Below are 23,154 nucleotides of genomic sequence, written 5' to 3' on the forward strand. Positions count from 1 at the left end.
GATTTTAGGGTTAGGTTTTTGTGTTCTTTCTGTGATATTTATTAATTTTTTTGTGGGTGCTAAGAAATACATTATACATGGAAAGATTCTATAAAAGAAAAGCACCAGGCAGTGGTAATGCAAGAAATACATTATTGTCTATGTGGAGAAAGAAGAATTAAATTAAGTTACAAATGATGTTGTGGTTTATCGCTTCGTGAACATGGAAGGAAAATGACGTAGATTTGATCTATAAGAGGCAATGTATCTCTTTTCATTTTTTCAACCATACATTATATAAATTGTTTGCTTACAATATCGGTTTATTTCTTTTTATTTAGGTCAGTGAGGATTTTGTGGTTGATGATTTTTGCCAATGCCGACAATCTTTTGTTGTTATGATTTGTGGGATTCTCTTACTATTTTTTGGTAAATAAATGGTAAGCACAAACCTTACTATTACCGCACTGCTTCATTGTTGATGTACATCAATATTATTTGTTTTAAATTATTTATGCTAAAATCATGGCTATGATACTATTAAGTTACATTATTGCTCTGCCATTAGACCGCAAGGCCGCACCCCCTCCATAATTCTCTAGCTCTGCCCTTGCATACCCCAGCGCATAGCGGTGCGCGTGCCCTTCGCATGGCAGCCGCGGCGGCGACCGACATCCCTGCTCCAGCCTGTGGTTGTGCCGAGCACCTCAACCCCTATGGCTGCGACCTACAATGATGGTTTTGGGGATGAGATGAAGCAGCTAGAACCAGCGCTCCATCAAGCTCCTTTCTCATCCTCCGTTTTTAGACAAGGTCCACCACTGCTTTGGAAGACGACCCTCCATCGTAAAATATACAAGTATAACTGAATTTGTGGTAAATCAAATTGCATAAGTTAATTTAAATTATAATAAATATATTAATATTTTACCATATCAAATGAGTATCACTATGGAACATACTCCCCCTGTCCACAAAAGAATCAAGAATGCAATTATGGGATCCGTGCTGGTCAAGTTTGCTCAAGTTTGACTAAATTTATAATAAATATTATTATTATTTATGTCTCCAAATAAATTTACTATGAAAATATATTTTATCACTAATCTAATAATACTAATTCTGTATTATCAATGTTAATATTTTTTTATATAATTTTGGTCAAAGTACAAACGGTTTGACTTCTCAAAAAATAAGAATTGTATTCTTTCGTGGACGGAGGGAGTATCTATTATATCTTAGTACAGTAACTTTAAAAGCGGTCCTTATAGTTAAGAGATTATTAGAAAGTAACCTACAACACTGAATTCTATATATGATGATCTAATAACTTATATTAAACAAATGATACATACCTAATATAATTAATAAATATTAAATTCAAACTAATAAAAGCAATTTGATTTACATACGAGTTCAAAAATATGCCTAAATAAAGAGTCCATGTAAAACAAAATTATACTAGTAAAAACAATTTTTGAATGAAAAACTATGAAATGTTAATAGTTTGATCTACAAGTGAATTTAAAAATACCTAAATGAAGAGTTCATATACATTATAATTATTAAATTGCTAATCTTAAATTAAAGTTTATGTAAAAAATAGTTTTGATTTCTATATGTTGGAAAAGGCACCGAAATAAAAAAATAATGTGTTGCCAAATAAAGTTTACAAATAATCATCTCTTCACTTTTATTTAAGGGTTAAAAAATGCAGTGTTGATCCTATAGATTTATACTGTAACAACCTATCTACCATAAGATATAGTAAAAAATAAATAAGACCTCCATGCAAATAGAACATGTATGAAAAGAACTACTCCCTATGATCTAATTTATAAGGTGCAATTTGGCATGGCACAATTTCATAAATTAACTTTGACCATTTATTTGTTTATATTATACTCCCTCTGTCCTATAAGGTTGTAATATAGTGCATTCTAGAAATTTTAAGACAAATTAAGAGAGAACATTAAAGGCGCATGTACCCTCATTTTATTTCCTAATCAGATGCTATTATCAACGTGACTAATGGTGATTGGTTGATAAATGAAAAGTATTTAATTCAAAACTAGTTTTTGTCCTCTAGAATGCATTATATTAGAGGATAAATTTTGAATGCTAGAATGCACTATATTACAGGACAGACGGACAGACTGACAGAAGGAGTATTTTTTTATGATTATGGATAGTATGTTGGATTATAAATTTAATTATATTAACTTTGCATTGTAAGAGTTAAAAAATACTTCTAAGTTAGAGATTGTAAAGTATGAATCTTCATATGTGTTATTGCCCCTTATACACTGGACCGAGTAGCAGTGTAGAATTCAATCAACATTAGCAGTGGACTTTGTTATGGTAATAAAACAAAAGAGAAACCAAGAAGGATATAAAGAGACTTTTTGCGCTGCTAAAAAGCATTTCAGAAAAATCAGTAGATCGAAAAATGATTATGTTTTTTTGGAACGTGATTATATTTTTTTTAGGGGAATATTTTTTTTCTTACATAACCACTTCAGGAAATAGCTAATTTCTCAACCTGCAAAACGTGGTTCTAATTTTGGACCGATACCATGGTTCATGGGCCACGAGAATGGACGGAATCACGGACGGCCCCGTCACACTCACAGACTCACTGACTCACACTTCTAGCCTTCTAGGCCCAACCCCACCCTGCACTCGGCCTCGGCAGTCACGCACTCTGCGTGCGGCGTCGAGGACTGGGAGGTTCCTCCTACCTTGCTTCCGCGCCGGATAGAAACGGGGGAGGAGGTGTTCGAACCCCCAAATTCCAAACCCTACATTCCCGTGCGCCGCCGTCCGGCCTTCGCTGGGCACACTCGTCGCCGTCGCAGCATCCCGCCCCTCCGCGATCGTCTCGAGGTGAGCGCCACGCTTCCGTCCTCCGCCCGAACCCTCTCGAAACCCGCATTTCACTTCGGTTGCGCAGTGCATTTCTCGCCCGAAAAATGCTGATAAAACAAAAAAATAATAATCTTTGCTATAACCGTGGATTGATATCGTTTTAGCGCGTTTCGGGAAGGCGTTTGTTGCGGCGCGATGGAGCTCTCGAAGCAGGCGCGGGGCAGCGGGCCGGCTTCGCGACCGTTGCCATCGGCGGCCCTCAATTCCAAGCAGCCCGCGAACCACGCCATGGTTGGCCCTGGCAACTGGGGGGCGCAAGTGCCAACCAGCGCCTACCTGATCGTGCCCATGGGTGGGCAGCCGGCGCAGGTTGGTGCATCTAGTCCCAACGCGTCCCACCATCCTGGGGCGAGGCCTGTGAGTAGGGTGTCCTTGAGGCCGCCGCAGCAGGTGCTGAGTGTCCAGCCGACTTTGCCAGTGATTCGGGCATCACCAGCTCCGTCTGTTATGAGAAAGAAGGTGGCAGCATCGCCCAAGGTTCAGATGTTGAAGCCTGTCCCATCCCAGGTACCACCTGCTAGCAAGGGTTTTGTGCAAAAGGGGCCTCTATTGAAAGCACATCCACAGTTGTCTGACTCTGAGACCGTGAAATCAAAGTTCAGGGAGAATCTAGGTGCTGCCTTGTGTGTGGATTCTGATCAGCAGATTGTGCAGAAATCTGCTGGAAATATTTCAACTTTTAGATCTGCCTGTGACACAAAGCATGCAGACGGTGGTACATTGCAGAAACCAAGCACATGCATAACCCTGAATGAAGGTAAAGCTGATACTGGTACTGGCCCCAAATCTGTTGGTAGCATAAGCGAATAACATGATACGTTAAGCGGTGGAATTTTGGGATCAAACATGGCCATCAAAGTGAGTAAAGATGCACAGGAACAATCAATACATGTTTGTTTGGAAAATGATGTATCGGGTAACAGCACTGTTGCTTCAGATGATTTTTTGCAACGCCATGGGCCTCTCTGTGCTCCTGACATTGTCGTTGGAGCTTCTGAATCCATTTCACCGTTTAATTCAAAGAGAGCCACAACTTCTGATACTGATGATGGGGCTACTGTACCTCTGAATGAGCCTGAGTTTAAAAGAACAAAGACTTCAGATGGTGTACCATGGGAACAGAAGGGTATAGTTCTAAAGGGGCAATCTTTGGCACTTAGAATTGAAGAGGATCTGTTCAAACTATGTGGAGGGGTGAGTAAGAAATACAAGGAAAAAGGCAGATCACTTTTGTTTAATTTGAAAGATAAAAGTAATCCTGTGCTGAGGGGACGGGTCTTATCTGGTGAGATTACACCCAAATGTCTATGTTCAATGACTACTGAAGAACTTGCTTCAAAGGAGCTTTCGGCTTGGCAGCTGGCTAAAGCTGAAGAGCTTGGTAAGATGGTTGTTCGTCCTAATAGAGAAGTGAACATTCAACGATTGGTGAGGAAAACACATAAAGGTGAATTTCATCTTGAAGTGGAGGAGACTGATAGCATTTCAGTCGACGATGAGCTCTGAGGTGATTTGCTTTCTCATATTCCATCAAAATCTATTGAAGGTCGAATCAAATCTGATGATGGAGTAAGTGTACACAGGGGAGACATGGAACCTGATAACACTGTGCAAGATGGATTTGCTGGGATTGGCAACAGTAGTCTCTTGAGTAATTTAGAATGCGTAGCAAACTAGAAGACTGCTTTCATTCAGGAAAAAGTGCATGACATGAAGTATACAGAGAATCTTCCAGAAATTGTGTGTCTGGATGATTTCGTGGAGGCCCCTGATTCTGATATACCCTTGGAATGCCATTCCACTGAAACTGCACAAGATGATCCTAATTTTACTGATAGAGCTTTCCACACGTTGAAGCCAGAGAAAAATCATATAGGGGAGGATAATGCTGCTCCATCAGAGTTCGGATGCACATATGTTGCACCATCACCACAAGATAATTGTCAGGTCGGCATAAGATCACCCAAAAATGGATCAATTCGCATCTTGAGTCCGGCTTAACAACCAAAGGGAGGTTTGTTAATCAAATCTTCCCCTGAAAAGATGGATGCTGAAATACCTGATACTGGATGTGCTATGCAGTCAAATGCAATTTCTTTATGGGAGGGAACAATTCAGTTAAATTTGTCTTCACGTATAAATGTTGTAGCTATCTTCAAAAGGTTTATTTTTCCTATGTTGCTTGTAATTAATGTAGGTGATTAACTAAAACAATATAGCTCCCATATTTTAGCCAAACAAAAGAACATTATGATTTATAACTCAGATTAATCCCACTTTTATATATAAGCTTGTATGCCACATTCCATTTTCTAAAAATGCTTGTCCTAACACACATCTTAACATTCTGTTATCATATCCTAACTCCCTCTAATGTTTCTATTTTGCAGTGGTGAAAAACCATCAACAAATGAGTGGTGCCGCTTTGTTGAGATCAAGGGAAGAGTGAGTCTTACTGCTTTTCAAGACTTCCTTGAACAACTGCCTAAATCCAGGAGCCGTGCTGTAACAGTAACTTATTTCTGTGCTTAGTTTCATATATCTCAAATGGTGATTTTGGTTTTTACTAAAATTAGTATTTATCAGTTGGCCTACATCCTTGTTGGTTTTGAAATATATTCTTTCTTGTAGTTGTAGTAGTTGCCTTGAAGCAGTTTTTTTTTTTGCAACCTTTAATAGGTGCTGAATGCATATTCACCCTACCTGTCAATTTGTGCTTAGGTTTCAAGTGTATCTTCATTGAAATCAGTGAGTTCACTCACAGCCTGGGAATCCATAAACTGGCTGATTGGATGTTACCGTACTTTATGCAGTTCTGATCAACATGTGTTGCATGTTGGAAATTGGAATACCTTCTTTGTTTCAGTCTTCACACCAAATACATGTTATTATGTTAATGCATGTGCTGTTTTCTGTTTATCCTGTATTTGTTGCATTGTTTTGCGCCCCCCCCCCCCCCCCCCCCACCCCGCGCGCGCACACACATTCAACACCACAGAATGTGCTTTAACATGTTTCTCCGGAAGAGAGTTTGCTCAACCTTGCTATGCACAGCAAATACCGTGCAGAACAGCACATATATAAGTTCTTACAAATAACAAATTGGAATGAACAGAAGCGGTAATGACTTACCCTGGTGAAAGATCCTAATATGGCTAAAGGGGGGGTGAATAGCCTATTTAAAATTCTACAAATCAACTAGAGCAATTTGATTAGTAAAATAAATAGCGTAATGCAAACTTGCTCTAGCTCTATGAGGGTTGCAAGCCACCTATCCAACAATTCTAGTTGCAATGATTACAAGACACACAACTTGCTATGAAACTACTCACTAAGGGCTCTCAATTCTAATTACACTAAAGAGTTTGCCACAACTAATTTGCAAGAATATAAAGGAGTAAGTAGGGTGATTATACCGCCGTGTAGAGGGATGAACCAATCACAAGATGAAGATGAAATCAATCACCGAGAGAATACCAAATGGCAAGAGACAACCGATTTTCTCCCGAGGTTCACGTACTTGCCAACACGCTACGTCCTCGTTGTGTCGACCAATACTTGGTGGTTCGGCGGCTAAGAGGTGTTGCACAAACCTCGTCCACACTATTGGACACCGCAAGAACCTACCCACAAGTGAGGTAACTCAATGACACGAGCAATCCACTAGAGTTTCCTTTCGGCGCTCCGTCGGTGAAGGTACAAATCCCCTCACAATCACCGGAGATGACCACGAACAATCACTAACTCATGTCAATCCTCCACTGCTGCACCAAGTCATCTAGGTGGTGGCAACCATCAAGAGCAACAAGCGAAATCCGCAGCAAAACACGAATACCAAGTGCCTCTAGATGCAATCACTCAAGCAAAGCACTTGGATTCTCTCCCAATCTCACAATGATGATGAATCAATGATGGAGATGAGTGGAAGGACTTTGGCTAAGCTCATAAGGTTGCTATGTCAATACAAATGGCCAAGAGATATGAGCTTCAACCGGCCATGGGGCTTAAATAGAAGCCCTCACAAAATAGCGCTGTTGTACCCCTTCACTAGGCACAACGCGGGGTGACCGGACGCTCTGGTCCGATCGATCGGACGCTGGCCCTCAGCGTCCGGTCACGTGATACACACCATGTGTCCCCTGCTTCAAATACTGTTCGTCAGATTTCAACGGTCATCTGCTGACCGGACGCAGCGCACAAACTGACCGGACGCTCAGCTTCCAGCGTCCGGTCATTTCCAGTAAGGTTCCAGAAACGAATTTCTTCGATCGGACCCTGCCAGCGTTCGGTCACATAGTGACTTTCTTCTGCGCTGCCCGACAACAGGAGGACGCTGGACCTCAGCGTCCGGTCAGTCCAAGACCCAGCGTTCGGTCGATGACCGACGTTGGCGTCTACGCTGCCACACTTGACCGGACGCGCCGGTCCCTCTGAGACCAGCGTCCGGTCACTCAGTGACCAGCAAGACTAACTCCTTTTCACCTCTAACTTCTTCACCCTTACTTAAATGTGCCAACCACCAAGTGTATCACCTTGTGCACATGTGTTAGCATATTTTCACAAACGTTTTCAAGGGTGTTAGCACTCCACTAGATCCTAAATGCATATGCAATGAGTTAGAGCATCTAGTGGCACTTTGATAACCGCATATCGATGCGAGTTTCACTCTCTTAATAGTACAGCTATCGATCCTAAATGTGATCACACTCACTAAGTGTTTCGATCACCAAAACAAAATGGCTCCTACCATTTATATATTTGCCTTGAGCCTTTTGTTTTTCTCTTTCTTCTTTTCAAGTCTAAGCACTTGATCATCACCATGGCATCACCATCATCATGTCATGATCTTTATTTGCTTCACCACTTGGAATGTGCTACCTATCTCATGATCACTTGATAAACTAGGTTAGCACTTAGGGTTTCATCAATTCACCAAAATCAAACTAGAGCTTTTAATCTTCCCCTTTTTAGTAATTGATGACAACCCTTATACAAAGATATGAATTGAAATTCAATTGAATCCATGTTGCTTGCCTAAGCATTTTTAACATTTGTAAAGGGATATGGACAAGTTTCATGAATTCCAATTGGTAGCAATTGCTCCCCCTACATATATGCTAAGAGTTTGGATTGTAGCTTGCACATATGCTTAGATAGAAAATATAGGAGTAAATTTCTACCAAATGATGCTAAGGTATAAGAGATGGACCTTTGAAGCGTGATACCAATCGGAGTGCACCAATATACCATCCTTAGCACTATTAGTAACTATACATACACAAAAACTATAATACCCCATGAGATTAACATTACAAGCAAGGGTCTAATTTTCATAAAATGAGCATAAGTCTAGTTACTTTAGCCTATGTATGCTAGTTTTTTATTTCACCATTCAAGCATATAACTAGCATACACCACACAAACATGGATATTGAAATTTAGAACTTGTGCCATGCAAGCAAATATATGAAATGCGCATTTAAATGCAACATACAAGTTTATGAGCTTGCTCCCCCTACTTGTGTGTATTTTTTTATTTTTCCCCTTACAATGTCATTTCATTTGCAATGTCATTTTATTTGTTTGCTTCTTCTATCTTACTATCTTTGTGAATTTCTCTCTTCCTTTGTCAACAATTAGCACAAAAAGGTGAGCTCAAATTATAGATAGGTTGGGGTGAAACCATGTGAAATGAGGATCATTTTCCCAATTTGGTTCAATCTAGATCACTTCAAAAGATATGTAACTCGGTTTGATCCAAGGACAAGCTTCTTCACATCTCTAAGTAAGGGTTATCTTATACCATGTTGAGTTAAACACTTATAGCTTATTTTCTAGATCAAACACTAGGTTTACAAGCCCACAAACATGTCATATGTTACTATTAGATTATTTTAAACATACAAGCAATAGTGGTACCATACAAGCATCAAATTTATTTGATTTTAATGAATGAGCCTATTTAAATATAAAATGTCTAGATGCACTAAACATGTCCTTAGCAAGGATCTATGCCATGCCAATCAACTTTTACCTTGGATTGCTCGAAAGAGAGGCATGTCATATAAGTGGGGGTGCATCAATACATATTGGAGAAGTCAAGTATGTTCAATTCATTTCTTAGCTTGCAAAACCTCTTTTCATCAAGTGTTTTGGTGAAGATATCGGCAAGTTGATCTTTGGTGCCCACACTCTCAATGTAAATGTCCCCTTTTTGTTGGTGATCTCTTATGAAATGATGACGGACATAATATGCTTTATTCTTGAATGTTGAACCGGGTTGTTGGTGAGCTTTACGGCACTCTCATTGTCACATAGCAATGGCACTTACTTGAATTTAATTCCAAAGTCACTCAAAGTAACCTTCATCCAAAGTAATTGAGCACAACAACTACCGGCCGAAATGTACTCTGCTTCGGTGGTTGAAAGTACTACACTATTTTGCTTCTTTGATGACCAAGACACAAGTGATCTTCTCAATAGTTGACATGTGTCCGATGTGCTCTTTCTCTCAACTTTGCATCCCGCATAATCGGAGTCCGAATATCCAATCAACTCAAATTTTGCTCCTTTGGAATACCACAATCCAACATTTTGTGTATGCTTCAAGTACCTCAATATTCTCTTTATTGCTTTCGAATGACTTTCTCTTGGTGAGGCTTGAAATCTAGCACACATACATACACTAAACATCACATTCGGCCTTGATACGGTCACATAGAGTAGGCTTCTAATCATAGACCGATACATCTTTTGATCCACCATGTTGCCACTAGCATCACTATCAAGCTTTCACTTGTCCCTATTGTTGTACTAATAGCTTTAGCATCATCCATTCCAAACTTTTTGAGCATGTCTTTGATATACTTGTCTTGACTCACAAATGTGTCATTCTTTATTTGCTTGATTTCAAGACCAAGGAAGTAACTAAGCTCTCCAATCATGGATATCTCAAACTTACTTGTCATCATCTTGTCAAACTTCTCACAAAAAATTTGATTTGTTGACCCAAAAATGATATCATCAACATAGATTTATATTACAAACAAGTCATTTTCAAGCTTCTTGGTGAAGAGAGTGGTGTCAACCTTTCCTATCTTAAACCCCTTAGAGACTAGAAAATCTCTCAATCTCTCATATCATGCTCTAGGTGCTTGTTTTAATCCATACAAAGTCTTTCTCAACTTGTAAACATGGTTGGATTTCTTCTCATCTTCAAAATCGGGAGATTGCTCAACATACACAAGCTCATTGATGTACCCATTGAGAAATGCACTCTTCACATCCATTTGGTACAACTTGATGTTGTGGGCACAAGCATAGGCTAACAAGATCCTAATTGCTTCCAATCTTGTAACTGGGGCATATGTTTCTCCAAAGTCAAGACCTTCAATTTGAGTGTAACCTTGAGCCACTAATCTTACTTTGTTCCTTATTACTATCCTATCTTGATCTTGCTTGTTTCAAAAGACCCACTTGGTTCCTATCACATTATGATCCTTAGGCCTCTCAACTAACTCCCATACTTGGTTTCTTATGAAGTTGTTTAGCTCTTCATGTATAGCATTGACCCAATCAACATCCTTCAAAACTTCATATATCTTCTTAGGTTTAATGGATGACACAAATGAGAAATGCTCATAAAATGAAGCCAATCTTGATCTAGTTTGCACACCTTTTGAAATATCACCAATGATAGTGTTCAAGGGATGATCTCTTGCAATATTAGTTGGTTGAAGCACTTGCACTCGATTGCTTGCATTTGATAGATCACTTGGTTGAGATGATGAACTAGCCACTTGTTTATCTTGCACTTTGTCATCACTAGTTCTTACTTGAACTTGATCATGAGAACCACTAGCTTGCACATTTGAGTTAGAGAGTACTTGATTCTTGTCATCTTCAACATCAATCACCTCTCTAGGCCTTATATCACCAATGTCCATGTTCTTCATTGCATTGACCAATTGAGTGCCTCTTACATCATCTAGATTCTCATCTTTCTCTTGGGAACTATTTGTTTCATCAAACTCCACATCATGAACCTCCTCAAGAGTACCAGTAGCCAAATTTCAAACTCTATAAGCCTTGCTAGTAGTGGAGTAACCAAGCAAGAAACTTTCATCACATTTCTTTTCAAACTTGCTCAATCTAGTGTCTTTCTTCAATATGTAGCATTTACAACCAAAAACCCAAAAGTATGCTATGTTGGGCTTTCTTCCATTCAAAAGTTCATAAGGTGTCTTCTCTATCATGGGGTGACAATAGAGTCGGTTGCTATAATAGCAAGCCATGTTGATTGCTTCGGTCCAAAATGAATGACTCACATTGTACTCACTCAACATTGATCTTGCCATGTCAATCAAAGTTCTATTCTTCCTTTTAACTAAGTCATTTGATTGAGGAGTATACTTGGCCGAGAATTGATGTCTAATTCCAAATTTATGACACAACTTATCAATTCTAGTGTTCTTGAATTCACTACCATTGTCACTTCTAACTTTCTTGATGGTTGTTTCAAACTCATTGTGAATGCCCTTGATAAATGATTTGAATGTTGCAAACACATCACTCTTGTCAACAAGAAAGAATACCTATGTGTATCTAGTGAAATTATCCATAATCATAAATCATATTATTTTTCACCAATGCTTGTGTATGTGGTTGGTCCAAACAAGTTCATGTGCATCAACTCAAATGCTTTAGATGTGCTCATCATGCTCTTCTTAGGATGTGTGTTACCAACTTGTTTTCCAGCTTGACATGCACTACATAGCTTATCTTTCTCAAATGTGACATCTTTCAAGCCTCTAACTAAGTCATGCTTAATCAACTTGTTTAATTGTTTTATTCTAACATGACCAAGCCTTCTATGTCATAACTAATCCATGCTAGACTTAGTGATCAAACATGTTGTCAATTGAGCTTCACTAGCATTGAAATCAACCAAGTATAGATTTTCATATCTAAATCCTTTGAATATCAAGTTAGAGCCATCTACACTTATAATCTCTACATCATCCACACCAAATATGCACTTGAACCAAGATCACACAATTGAGCTACCGACAAAAGGTTGAAGTTCAAGCTCTTTACTACTAGCACATTAGAAATACTCAAGTCATTGGATATTACAATCTTACCAAACCCTTTGACCTTGCCTTTGCCATTGTCACCAAATATGATACTATCAATCCCATTGCTCTTGTTCTCATTGATTGAATTGAACATTCTTGGATCACCGGTCATGTGTTGTGTGCACCCACTATCAAGCACTCAATGCTTTCCTCCGGCTTTATAATTGACTTACAAAAGAAGATCAATTCTTTTTAGGTACCCAAACTTGCTTGGGTCCTTGTAGGTTAGTTACTAAGGTCTTTGATACCCAAATGACCTTCTTCTTTGGGCCCACAATTGGTATACCAATGAACTTAGCCTTCACACCATTTGCACCCTTAAAAAGTATGTAACAAGAATCAAATTTAATTGATGATACATTAGGTAGCTTGTTCTTGTTAATCTTGCAATATTGCTCTATATGTCCAACTTGCTTGCATCTATTGTAAAACCGACCATTGCCCTTCACAAAGCTAACTTTGGGAGTGACAAAGGCCGCCTTGCCTTTCTTGGGGGGTATAGCCTAATCCCTCTTTGTTGAGAGAAAACATTTGCCTACCCAAGCACTTTAACAAGCGGGCATCACCATAGGCATTGCCTAAGGCATGAGCAAAGTTCGGCTAGGCGGCGACTACTCGGTGACTACGCGCGCCTAGTCGCTGGGCGAAGCCCGTCACCACGACTAGGGGCATAGTCACGCATCGCGGCGCTAGGCGGCGCGTAGGCGCGCTAGGCGGGCGTAGACACGGCGTGTAGGCGCGCGAGATGAGCGCGAGCTCGAGGGCGGCCAATTTTGGCGCGCCAAATCGGAGCACGGAGGAATTCCCGCGCGGCCATGAGGCCCAGGTGCGGGAAGATTAGAAGGGAGTGTGGCGTCATTCTCCCCACGTAAGATTTGGTAGTCCCTGCCGGTCCTCCTCGCCGGGCGAGGTCCATCCCGCCGGGCGAGGTCCATCCCGTCGGACGACATCCTCCCGGCCGGTCCAGCTCCTCCCGCCGGTCTTGCTCCTCCTCTGCTCCTCCCTTGCTCATCCAAGCTCGTCCCCTGCTTGTCCCCGACTCGCGCGCCACCGGTCCTGCTCGTCGTCGACTCGCCGCCGCCGTCGTGCTCGTCCTCGACTGGAACCCCTCCCTGCCGGCCACCCCAAGTCCCCAAGGTGAGCTCCCTTCCCTCCCATGCTCCTCTCCCCTCCCATGCCGGCAGCTCCTCCCCTGCTCATCTCCCCTGTATGACTGAATCTGCATGTGTTTGTTCAGTGAAGTCTTTTGTTTACTGAATGAGTCTACTGAATATGAGACTAGTGCTGCTGTCATCATTAGTTAACAGTAAAAATGTGTTTGTTCAGTGAAGTCTTCCAATAATTTCAGTTTTGATTGCAGTTGCAGTTTACCTACTGAATATCTAATGTGCATGCTCTGTCCTACTGAATTTCCTACTGAATGATTGCAGTTGCAGTTTACTGAATGTCTAATGTGCATGCTCTGTTCCCTGTTCTCTGTACTGCGGTTCATTGGTGAACTCTTGAATTTGAATGTAGGATGTCGACAGAACAAGGTGTTTCTGCACCAGATGCAACAGGAACTGAGGCAACTAATCTCCTGAAAAGGAACTCAGATGATGTTGGATGGGAATATGGTGTTCTTGTTGATGCTAGCAACAAGGACAAGGTGAAGTGCAAGCTCTGTGACAAGGAGATGAGAGGAGGGATTCATAGGTTGAAGGAGCATTTGGCTCATGAAGGAAAGAATGTGAAGAAATGCACAGCAAGAACACCACAGGCTATGGAGGCTAAAGAGAAGTGCAAGAAGGCACTAGCTGATGCAAAAAGGAAGAGGGAGGAGAAGACTGTTCGTGAGCTAGAAATTAGAGAGGAAGTTCATGTATCTAGGGTTGGAACAGATTCAGATGAAGTCACCTGTGTTGGAAGTTCAGAGCCCCACAAATTAGGACCCATTGACAAATGGACACGTGCTATTGATCCTAAAGCTACCAAGTCTGATTCTTTGAAGCAACAGCAGCTGAACAAGGAACTTTGGAAAGAAAGAACCAATGAGGTGCATAAGTACATTGCAAGATGGGCCTATACACATGGTAAATTGCTAGTATACTATGCTGTTTTTACATTTCAAAGTTCATTAGATGTTGTTTTCCTGTACTGAACACTAATTATGCTTCTTTCAATGTTGTGTTGGCAGGAATTGCTTTCAATGCATGTGATAATGATGAGTTCAAGCAAATGTGCGAAGCAATTGGACAGTTTGGTCCAGGACTTGTACCTCCAACTCAGGATGCACTGCGAGGGAAGTTGCTGGAAGAAGAATATGAAAGAACCAAGAGTTTGCTGCAGGAGCGTGAAGCCGAGAAGATGAAAAATGGGTGTTCTATTATGACTGATGCTTGGTCAGATAGGAAGAGGAGAAGCATAATGAATCTGTGCACCAATTGTGCTGATGGAACCTCCTTCATCAGCTCTAAGGAGATGTCACATGTCTCACATACCAGTGAGGTCATCTTTGATCTTGTGGACAAAGCAATTGAAGAGATTGGTCCAGACAATGTGGTGCAAGTAGTGACTGACAATGCCTCTAACAACATGGGAGCAAAGAGGCTATTGGAAGAGAAGAGACCACACATATTTTGGACCTCTTGTGCAGCTCACACAATCAACCTTATGCTCCAAGGAATTTGGCAACATGACTCGGTTCAAGAAAGTGGTTGACCAAGCAAAGGCATTTACCATATTTGTCTATGGCCACACAAGGACATTGGAGTGCTTGAGATACTTCACAGAGGGGAAAAGAGGTAGTGAGGCCAGGAGTGACTAGGTTTGCTTCAAACTTTCTCACTTTGAGTAGCATGCAAGAGAAGGACCAGTTAAGGAAGATGGTGGTTCATAGTAGGTGGGACTCATTGAAGGATGTGAAATCAAAGAAAGGAAAAGAGGCAACAGCAACTATATTGAGTCCAAGCTTTTGGAAGGATGTGAAGCTAACATTGACTGTTTTTGAGCCATTGGTCAAAGTCCTCCGTTTGGTTGATGGGGATGTGAGGCCATCCATGGGTTTCCTTTATGGAGAACTACTAAAGGCAAAGAGACAGATCAAAGAGGCCTTTGGAAATGTTGAGGCTCGGTTCAAGGATGTAATAGCTGTTATTGACAAGAAGATGAATGGAAGACTTGATTCTCCATTGCATTTGACAGCCTATTTGCTGAATCCTCACTATAGCTATAGTGACCCATCAATCTTTGATCAGCCCAAAATATCAAAAGGGTTTATAGCTTGTGTTGAGAAATTTTATTATCATGATGAGGACATGCAGCATCAGGCTGCCAACATTGAACTAAAGAAGTTTCAGAATAGAGAAGGACCCTTTAGCAAGAAGCTTGCTAGGACTTTTGAAAACTTTGATTACAACCCAGGTAGAGGTACTTCCTATAAGCTTGCATGGCTCATGGTTGTTTGTTGTTTGCTGTTTTCTAAACTAATAGAGGTGTTTTTTTTATTTCAGCATCATGGTGGAGACTGTATGGATATGAAACACCAGCTTTACAGAAGATGGCTACAAGGATCCTATCTTTGACATCAAGCTCTTCTGGTTGTGAAAGAAATTGGAGTGGGTTTGAAGGGGTTAGTACCTATCTATTATGAACATTTCAGTTTCAGCAGCATTACAATTAAATTGTAGAACTGAGAATACTCTTTTTAAATTGTAGATACACACTAAGAAGAGGAATAGGCTTACTACAACCCGTCCTCAACAAGCTGGTGTATATCCAATTCAACTCCAAGCTGCTTAGTAAGAGAGAAAAGATCAAGTCAAACAAAATCACTGATGTTCTCTTGTCTAGTGATACAACTGAAGCTCAAGGTTTTCTCCAAGAGGGATGGGGATGATTGTGCATTAGTTGACTTTAGAGATGGGGAGGAAGATGAGATGGAAGGTATAGGGATACCTTGGTCTGTCATTGGAGAGGTAGTGGGAGCAGATGAACAGCTTGAGCTGCGTAGAAGTGCAAGAGTGAGGGAGCTCTATGAAGGAGAAGAATTTGAGTCTGAAGAAGAAGAGTATGACGATGAGGATGTGTACTACAGTGAAGAAGAAATATGATCTGGACCATCTCCATCTAGTAGTGAAGTCCTTTTGTGATGCCCTGGTCTTATGAACTACAGCTGTGTCACTTTGTGTCTATGTGTCTTCTTTTGTGATTTGTGAGACCTGAACTAAGAACTATGTGCTTGCGCTGTCCTTTATTATAAATTGTGTTGTGCACTTATATTACTATCATATCCACTTGTATTGTAATTACCAGCTGCTGATATGGTGTGCTTATGGATGGGAGGCTACTGAAATCATCCAGATAAGTCACAACTTAGTGTTTTCTATTTTTTTTATGAACAGCTAGCTGTCTATTGACTAATTTACTAACTACTAGCTGTCAAAATGTGTTGCAGGAGCTAGGAACATGCAAGAGTAAGCCAGCTAGGAATCAGATATATCTACTGGCCCTCTTTTTATACTTACTGTAACTCATATATAGTAGTTATATACATAATATATATATATATATATATATATATATATAATTTATGGCTATATTGCCAAAACGCCTAGGAGCGTCTAGGACCGAGTACTCCCGACTAGGCTCTAGGCAATAGGTCAGCGCCTAGATTCCGCCTAGCGCCTAGCTGAACTTTGGGCACGAGTGAGCTCATTCACCTTCTTCTTGAGGGTCTCATTTTCCACCATTAGTGAGGCATCACAAGAGAGACCATCACTCAAAGGTGAAGTAAAAGTGGTAGTGCTACAAGAAGAGTTAGTGGGAGCAACTACAATAGGCTTATAAAAAGATTCATCAATAAGATCATAAGTTAGTCCCACATCACATGATATGATCACTTGCTCCTTCTTGGCTTCCTCCACTTTGACTTGCTCAATGAGAGAGGAGTGAGCCTTTTCAAGCTTAGAGTGAGCTTTGCCAAGCTTCTCATGGGCTTCCATTAGCCTCTCATGAGTGGCATTGAGCTTATCAAAGGATTGCTCAAGAAATTTTACCTTCTTGCGTAATTCTTTGCACTCCTTTCTCTTCATCTCATTGCAAGCGTGCACTTGCTCACACATGTCCAAGAGTTCTTCCTTGGTGTACTCCTCATTCTCATCATCATCATTGTCATTATTCCTACAAGTATCACTTTCACATTTATCATCATCACTCATATCATATTTTACCTTGGTAGGCTTTGCCATGAGGCATGTCGATGGAGTGTCAAAGATGGAGAGCTTGTCGTTGATGGTGATGCTTGCTAGTGCTCTCTTGATAGATTTCTTGTCATCATCACTAGAGCTATTACTATCTGAAGAGCCATCACTATCCCATGTGATCACATAGCCTCCACATTTCTTCTTTTGGAAGGTCATTCTCTTCTCCTTCTTTTCTTTTTTATCCTTTTTGAGCTTCTTCTTCTCATCCTCATCATTGTCACTATTGTAGGGACAATTTGCTACAACGTGATCGGGGCTCTTGCAATTGTAGCATCTTCTAACATATTCTTTGCTTTTGGTGTGATCTCTTCTCTTTTTTGCACCATAGCCCTTCTTCTTCATGAATTTTTCTATCTTGTGGACAAAGAGGGTCATAGCTTCATCATCAATATCACTAAGATCATCATCATCACTTGATTCTTTCTTGGACTTGCCCTTGTTCTTGGATGATGATGAGCTAGCCTTGAATGCTATACTCTTCTTCTTGTCTTCTTCTTCTTTCTTGTCATTCTTGTCATCCCCCTTTCTTTCCACACGGTATGTCTCTTGGGTCATGACATCACTTAGTACTTGGTTGGGGGTAATCTCCTTCAATCCTCCTCTTATGATGAGCAATCTCAACATCTCAAATCTTGGAGGTAGGCACATCAAGAACCGATGAGAGACATCATCATCCTTGATCTTCTCTCCCAATGTCTTCAAGTCATTTACAATCACTTGCAACCAATGGAACATTTTCGGAATACTCTTATCTTCCTTCATCTTGAAGCTTGTCAACTTATCCTTGAGAATGTACAACTTAGCACTTTTCACCGTCGGTGTGCCCTCATATGTTTCCTCCAATCTCCTCCACACCTCATTTGCTCTTTCACAATCCTTGATTTGCTCAAACACCTTGGAATTAATGGCATTGTATTACATTGCTTGTTGATCTTATCTTGGTTGGTGGGATCATCAGGATCAATGATAGCATAGTCATTCTCGATCACTTCCCATACTTGATCATTGATTGAACCAAGATACATCATCATCTTTCTCTTCTAATAATAATAGCATGTGCCATCAAAGAACGATGGTTTACCCCCCACATGGTTGAACACAACTTAAGCCATAATTTGACACCGAGGTTGTTAAGCCTTTAATCAAATGGTGACCATGGCTCCGATACCACTTGAAAGGTCTTAATATGGCTAAAGGGGGGGTGAATAGTCTATTTAAAATTCTACAAATCAACTAGAGTAATTTGATTAGTAAAACAAATAGCGTAATACAAACTTGCTCTAGCTCTACGAGGGTTGCAAGCCACCTATCCAACAATTCTAGTTGCAATGATTACAAGACACACAACTTGCTATGAAACTACTCACTAAGAGCTCTCAATTCTAATTACACTAAAGTGTTTGTCACAACTAGTTTGCAAGAATATAAAGGAGTGAGTAGGGTGATTATACCGCCATGTAGAGGGATGAACTAATCACAAGATGAAGATGAAATCAATCACAAAGAGAATGCCAAATGGCAAGAGACAACCGATTTTCTTCCAAGGTTCACGTGCTTGCCAACACGCTACGTTCCCATTGTGTCGACCAATACTTGATGGTTCGGCGGCTAAGAGGTGTTGCACAAATCTTATCCACACGATTGGACACCGCAAGAACCTACCCACAAGTGAGGTAACTCAATGACACGAGCAATCACTAGAGTTACCTTTTAGCGCTCTGCCGGGGAAGGTACAAATCCCCTCACAATCACCGGAGATGACCACGAACAATCACCAACTCGTGTCAATCCTCTACCACTGCACCAAGCTGTCTAGGTGGTGGCAACCACCAAGAGCAACAAGCAAAATCCGCAACAAAACACGAATACCAAGTGCCTCTAGATGCAATCACTTAAGCAATGCACTTGGATTCTCTCCTAATCTCACAATGATGATGAATCAATGATGGAGATGAGTGGGAGGACTTTGGCTAAGCTCACAAGGTTGCTATGTCAATGCAAATGGCCAAGAGATATGAGCTTCAATCGGCCATGGGGCTTAAATAGAAGCCCCCACGAAATAGAGTTGTTGTACCTCTTCACTGGGCACAACGCGGGGTGACCGGACGCTCCGGTCCGATCGACCGGACGCTGGCCCTCAGCGTCCGATCACGTGATACACGCCACGTGTCCCCCTGCTTCAAATACTGTTCGTCAGATTTCAACGGTCATCTGTTGACTGGACGCAGCGCACAAACTGACCGGACGCTCAGCCTCCAGCGTCCGATCGTTTCCAGTAAGGTTCCAGAAATGAATTTTTTTGACCGGACGCGTCCGGTTATGCTTGACCGGACCCTGCCAGCGTCCGATCACATAGTGACTTTCTTCTGCGCTGCCCGACAACAGGACCGGACGCTGGACCTCAGCGTCCGGTCAGTCCAAGACCCAGCGTCCGGTCGATGACCGATGCTGGCGTCTACGCTGCCACACTTGACCGGACGCGCCGATCCCTCTGAGACCAGCGTCCGGTCACTCAGTGACCAGCAAGACTAACTCCTTTTCACCTCTAACTTTTTCACCCTTACTTAAATGTGCCAACCACCAAGTGTATCACCTTGTGCACATGTGTTAGCATATTTTCACAAATGTTTTCAAGGGTGTTAGCACTCCACTAGATCCTAAATGCATATGCAATGAGTTAGAGCATCTAGTGGCACTTTGATAACCGCATATCGATACGAGTTTCATCCCTCTTAGTAGTACAGCTATCGATTCTAAATGTGATCACACTCACTAAGTGTTTCGATCACCAAAACAAAATGGCTTCTACCATTTATACCTTTGCCTTGAGCCTTTTGTTTTTCTCTTTCTTCTTTTCAAGTCCAAGCACTTGATCATCACCATGGCATCACCATCATCATGTCATGATCTTTATTTGCTTCACCACTTGAAATATGCTACCTATCTCATGATCACTTGATAAACTAGGTTATCACTTAGGGTTTCATCAATTCACCAAAACCAAACTAAAGCTTTCACCTGGATCATCTAATAACTACCTGGTTACCTCCATTTTTAAATATACTATGTTTAGGACAAGCTAATTAGTTAATTTTAAACTAATTAGCTTGTCCTAAACTTCATATATTTAAAAACGGTGGGAGTATTACAATAAGCATTTTTTTGCGTTGCAGCTATACTTTTCTCGCCTACTTTAAAATTCAGGACCACCTACTGTCTGTGGGCTCTATGTTTAATTGGTAATTATGGCAGAAATCAATTCCTTGAAATTCAATCTAGAAACAAAGAAGAACCAAGCAACCATGCTCCAAATTGAACAGATAGATGTGCACATGCAAATTGCTTGTCTGGAGTCTGGAGCAAAAGACCAAAACCTACATATAAGTCTGTTAGACCTGGTTGGCCCTTGTTAGAGTTAGTTTAATTCTATTTTGTGGTAATACTATTTAGAGTTAGGTTGTGGCACTGGAATTTCTTGAACTGCTATTCTTTTTTATCGTAAAACCAAATGCTTTTGACAACGAAGCTGATAATAAATGTTCATACATTCGGAACTTAGAGTGGACCTTTATATGCTTTTATCATTCATTTATCACTATTTGGTAATGTAGAGTTAACTGGAAAATAAGTAAATAAAACAAAAATAAAATGGAAGGCATTGGTAAGAATATGTACGTTTAGTCTCAGTGTTTGGACTGTCACGGTACTATCTAATCTTACGTGTTGCACTGTATCGGCTTGATTTTGATTTTTTTTTTCTTTTGGTTTTTACATGTGGAATTTTCACTTTTATGTTAATAAAAAATCAGAACTTTCTCGTGCCTGAACTCGTACCATTTATACTTTAATATCGATGTAGGTATATTATTTTCATGTTTAATGCAACCGTTTGCAATCAAATTTCATTTACACCTTGAATAAAAATATAAAATTCTAGAAGTTACATTTATATGCTAACTTGGTTACCAAAATTGTCCTGTAGCCTTTTCTTTGGTCTAGCTCTTCAGAATGTGTTCTTTCCTTTTACTATCATTTGTTCTGCAGGTAACTGAGTTGCGTTGGAAGGAGGGTTCTCATGAAAGTGGTCGGCAGCAATTCATGCAGGTCCCTGTTCTCAATTATTATCATCTGTTACCACTTTATATGGGTCCAGCAGTCCAGCTCAACACTAACAACAACTTACATTCCTGCAGACAATTGACTCATGTATTGAAGATGAGAGAGTAGAACTCGTAAAGCCTGCCGAAGGGGTGGATCTCTACGTATGCCCTTCTCAAGGGAAGACAGCTCAGGTTCTCACAGATCACCTGCCAAAGGAGCACTCGGGCATCCCGAGGAGTACCTGTTATTGGTGTCTTTGTGTGGCAGAGGCACCGTGTTTGTACCCAAACACCCACAAGGCATGAGGGTTCCACGGTGCAGTCGTCTATGCCCATCTCAAGGAAGCAGCAGGCTGTGATTGCTACTACTTCCGTGCCCATGTCTTCCCAGCTTACCAGACCTGCCTCCCAATTTGTCCACCCCAATGAGCATCATTGCCTTGAGTATGATGCTACCTACGATGTTCCTCCGGGCTTTGGCCAAAGGCGTCGTCAAGGATGACAATGACCTTCCTGTATATGACCGTGCTAGCATCTCAAGCAGATCCCTGTCCCCAAATGAAGCTAATGCCATATTCCTACGGGAGGCAGCAGCATGGGCAGGCTCCTTCTCCCCCAATGGACCTAGTCAGTCAACTGGTTCGCAAGTATGGATGAATGTATGATTGAGCCCAGCCCTGGGACCGCAGCCATGACGACTTACCAGGATGGGATCCAAGCTTGAGTGGTCGCCGGTATAATGCAAGGCAGCAGCAGCCTGTGTTGCCATGCCCCTTGTCCCAGGCTTACACTCTGGCTCAGGAACATGCCATGACCGTGCAGTGGCCCTGGAATCACCATGCTGAAGCTCTATCCGTGCAGCCTGGCTGGCAGTCCAGCCCTCAGTGGCAAGCCTTCCGGCAGGGGACCAGGTTTGTTGTGGAGCCCGACGTGGTTGTGCCCAAGCCGACCTCACTGAGAGGAGCCAGGGAGCCATGGCTTGGAAGTTGGAAGCCGCACTAGCAAGTAGTTGATCGCTCCGGAAATCCTCAACGGAACTTCCGCAGCCTGTGACAGTTTACGCTAGGGGTTAATCTCAGCGAGGTGCAAATTATGAGGTAAGCGACTTCTCATCAACACTTCAGCAGGATGTGGATGAAGGGTCGAGTACTCTGTTCTGACGTGACTTGAAACCAAAGCCTGGTTCTTTCTGTCGTGGCTAAGCACGGTCGCAGAAAAGAAAAGCTTGTTTCTGTTGTTCTGTGCTGTATCTCTAACCTTCGTGCTGTGCGACGGTTTGGATTTCCATGTCTAGAAATGATGTCCATGTTTGGTTCTCTCTCTCTCTGTAGGAGGAAAATCGCCTGTTTACGGTTACTCCATTTTTTTTGGGGGTCGTTTACTATGTTGTTATGGTCATTGTCTCATTGAGACCGGTTATCTGAAGGCGGACGTAGGCGACAGCAAAACTGAGGTCCTCCAGGCTGCTCCAGCTCACTGCTCGCGTTACTACTGTTCGTGTCTAGGAGGCGTAGAGCATCCTCTGGCCCTGGGAACTAGTCAGGCATTGCTCCCAGTCCCAGCTGCCCGCGTGTCCGTGCTAACGTCAACCCGACCTGACGATGCAGGCGCCGGTCCGGCTCCGGCACCACCGCAGAGGAAAGGCGAACGGCCATCCCGCACGCGTCCCTACGACCCCACTGCCTCGCTTTGACACAGCGGCGCTCCACCGACAGATTTTTGTACCCTTCCGCCGTGTCCCGGGCGGGCACAATTGTCCGACCGACA

At 41.7% G+C, this 23,154-nt stretch overlaps 2 pseudogenes; both read left to right on the forward strand.

The window, feature by feature from the left end:
• Positions 1-2,756: 2,756 nt before the first annotated feature.
• Positions 2,757-22,044, forward strand: LOC136522657 (uncharacterized; annotated as a pseudogene).
• Positions 13,426-15,894, forward strand: LOC136521753 (uncharacterized; annotated as a pseudogene).
• Positions 22,045-23,154: the final 1,110 nt, after the last annotated feature.

The sequence above is a fragment of the Miscanthus floridulus genome, chromosome 18 (assembly GCF_019320115.1).
Source record: "Miscanthus floridulus cultivar M001 chromosome 18, ASM1932011v1, whole genome shotgun sequence".
Taxonomy (NCBI): Eukaryota; Viridiplantae; Streptophyta; class Magnoliopsida; order Poales; family Poaceae; genus Miscanthus; species Miscanthus floridulus.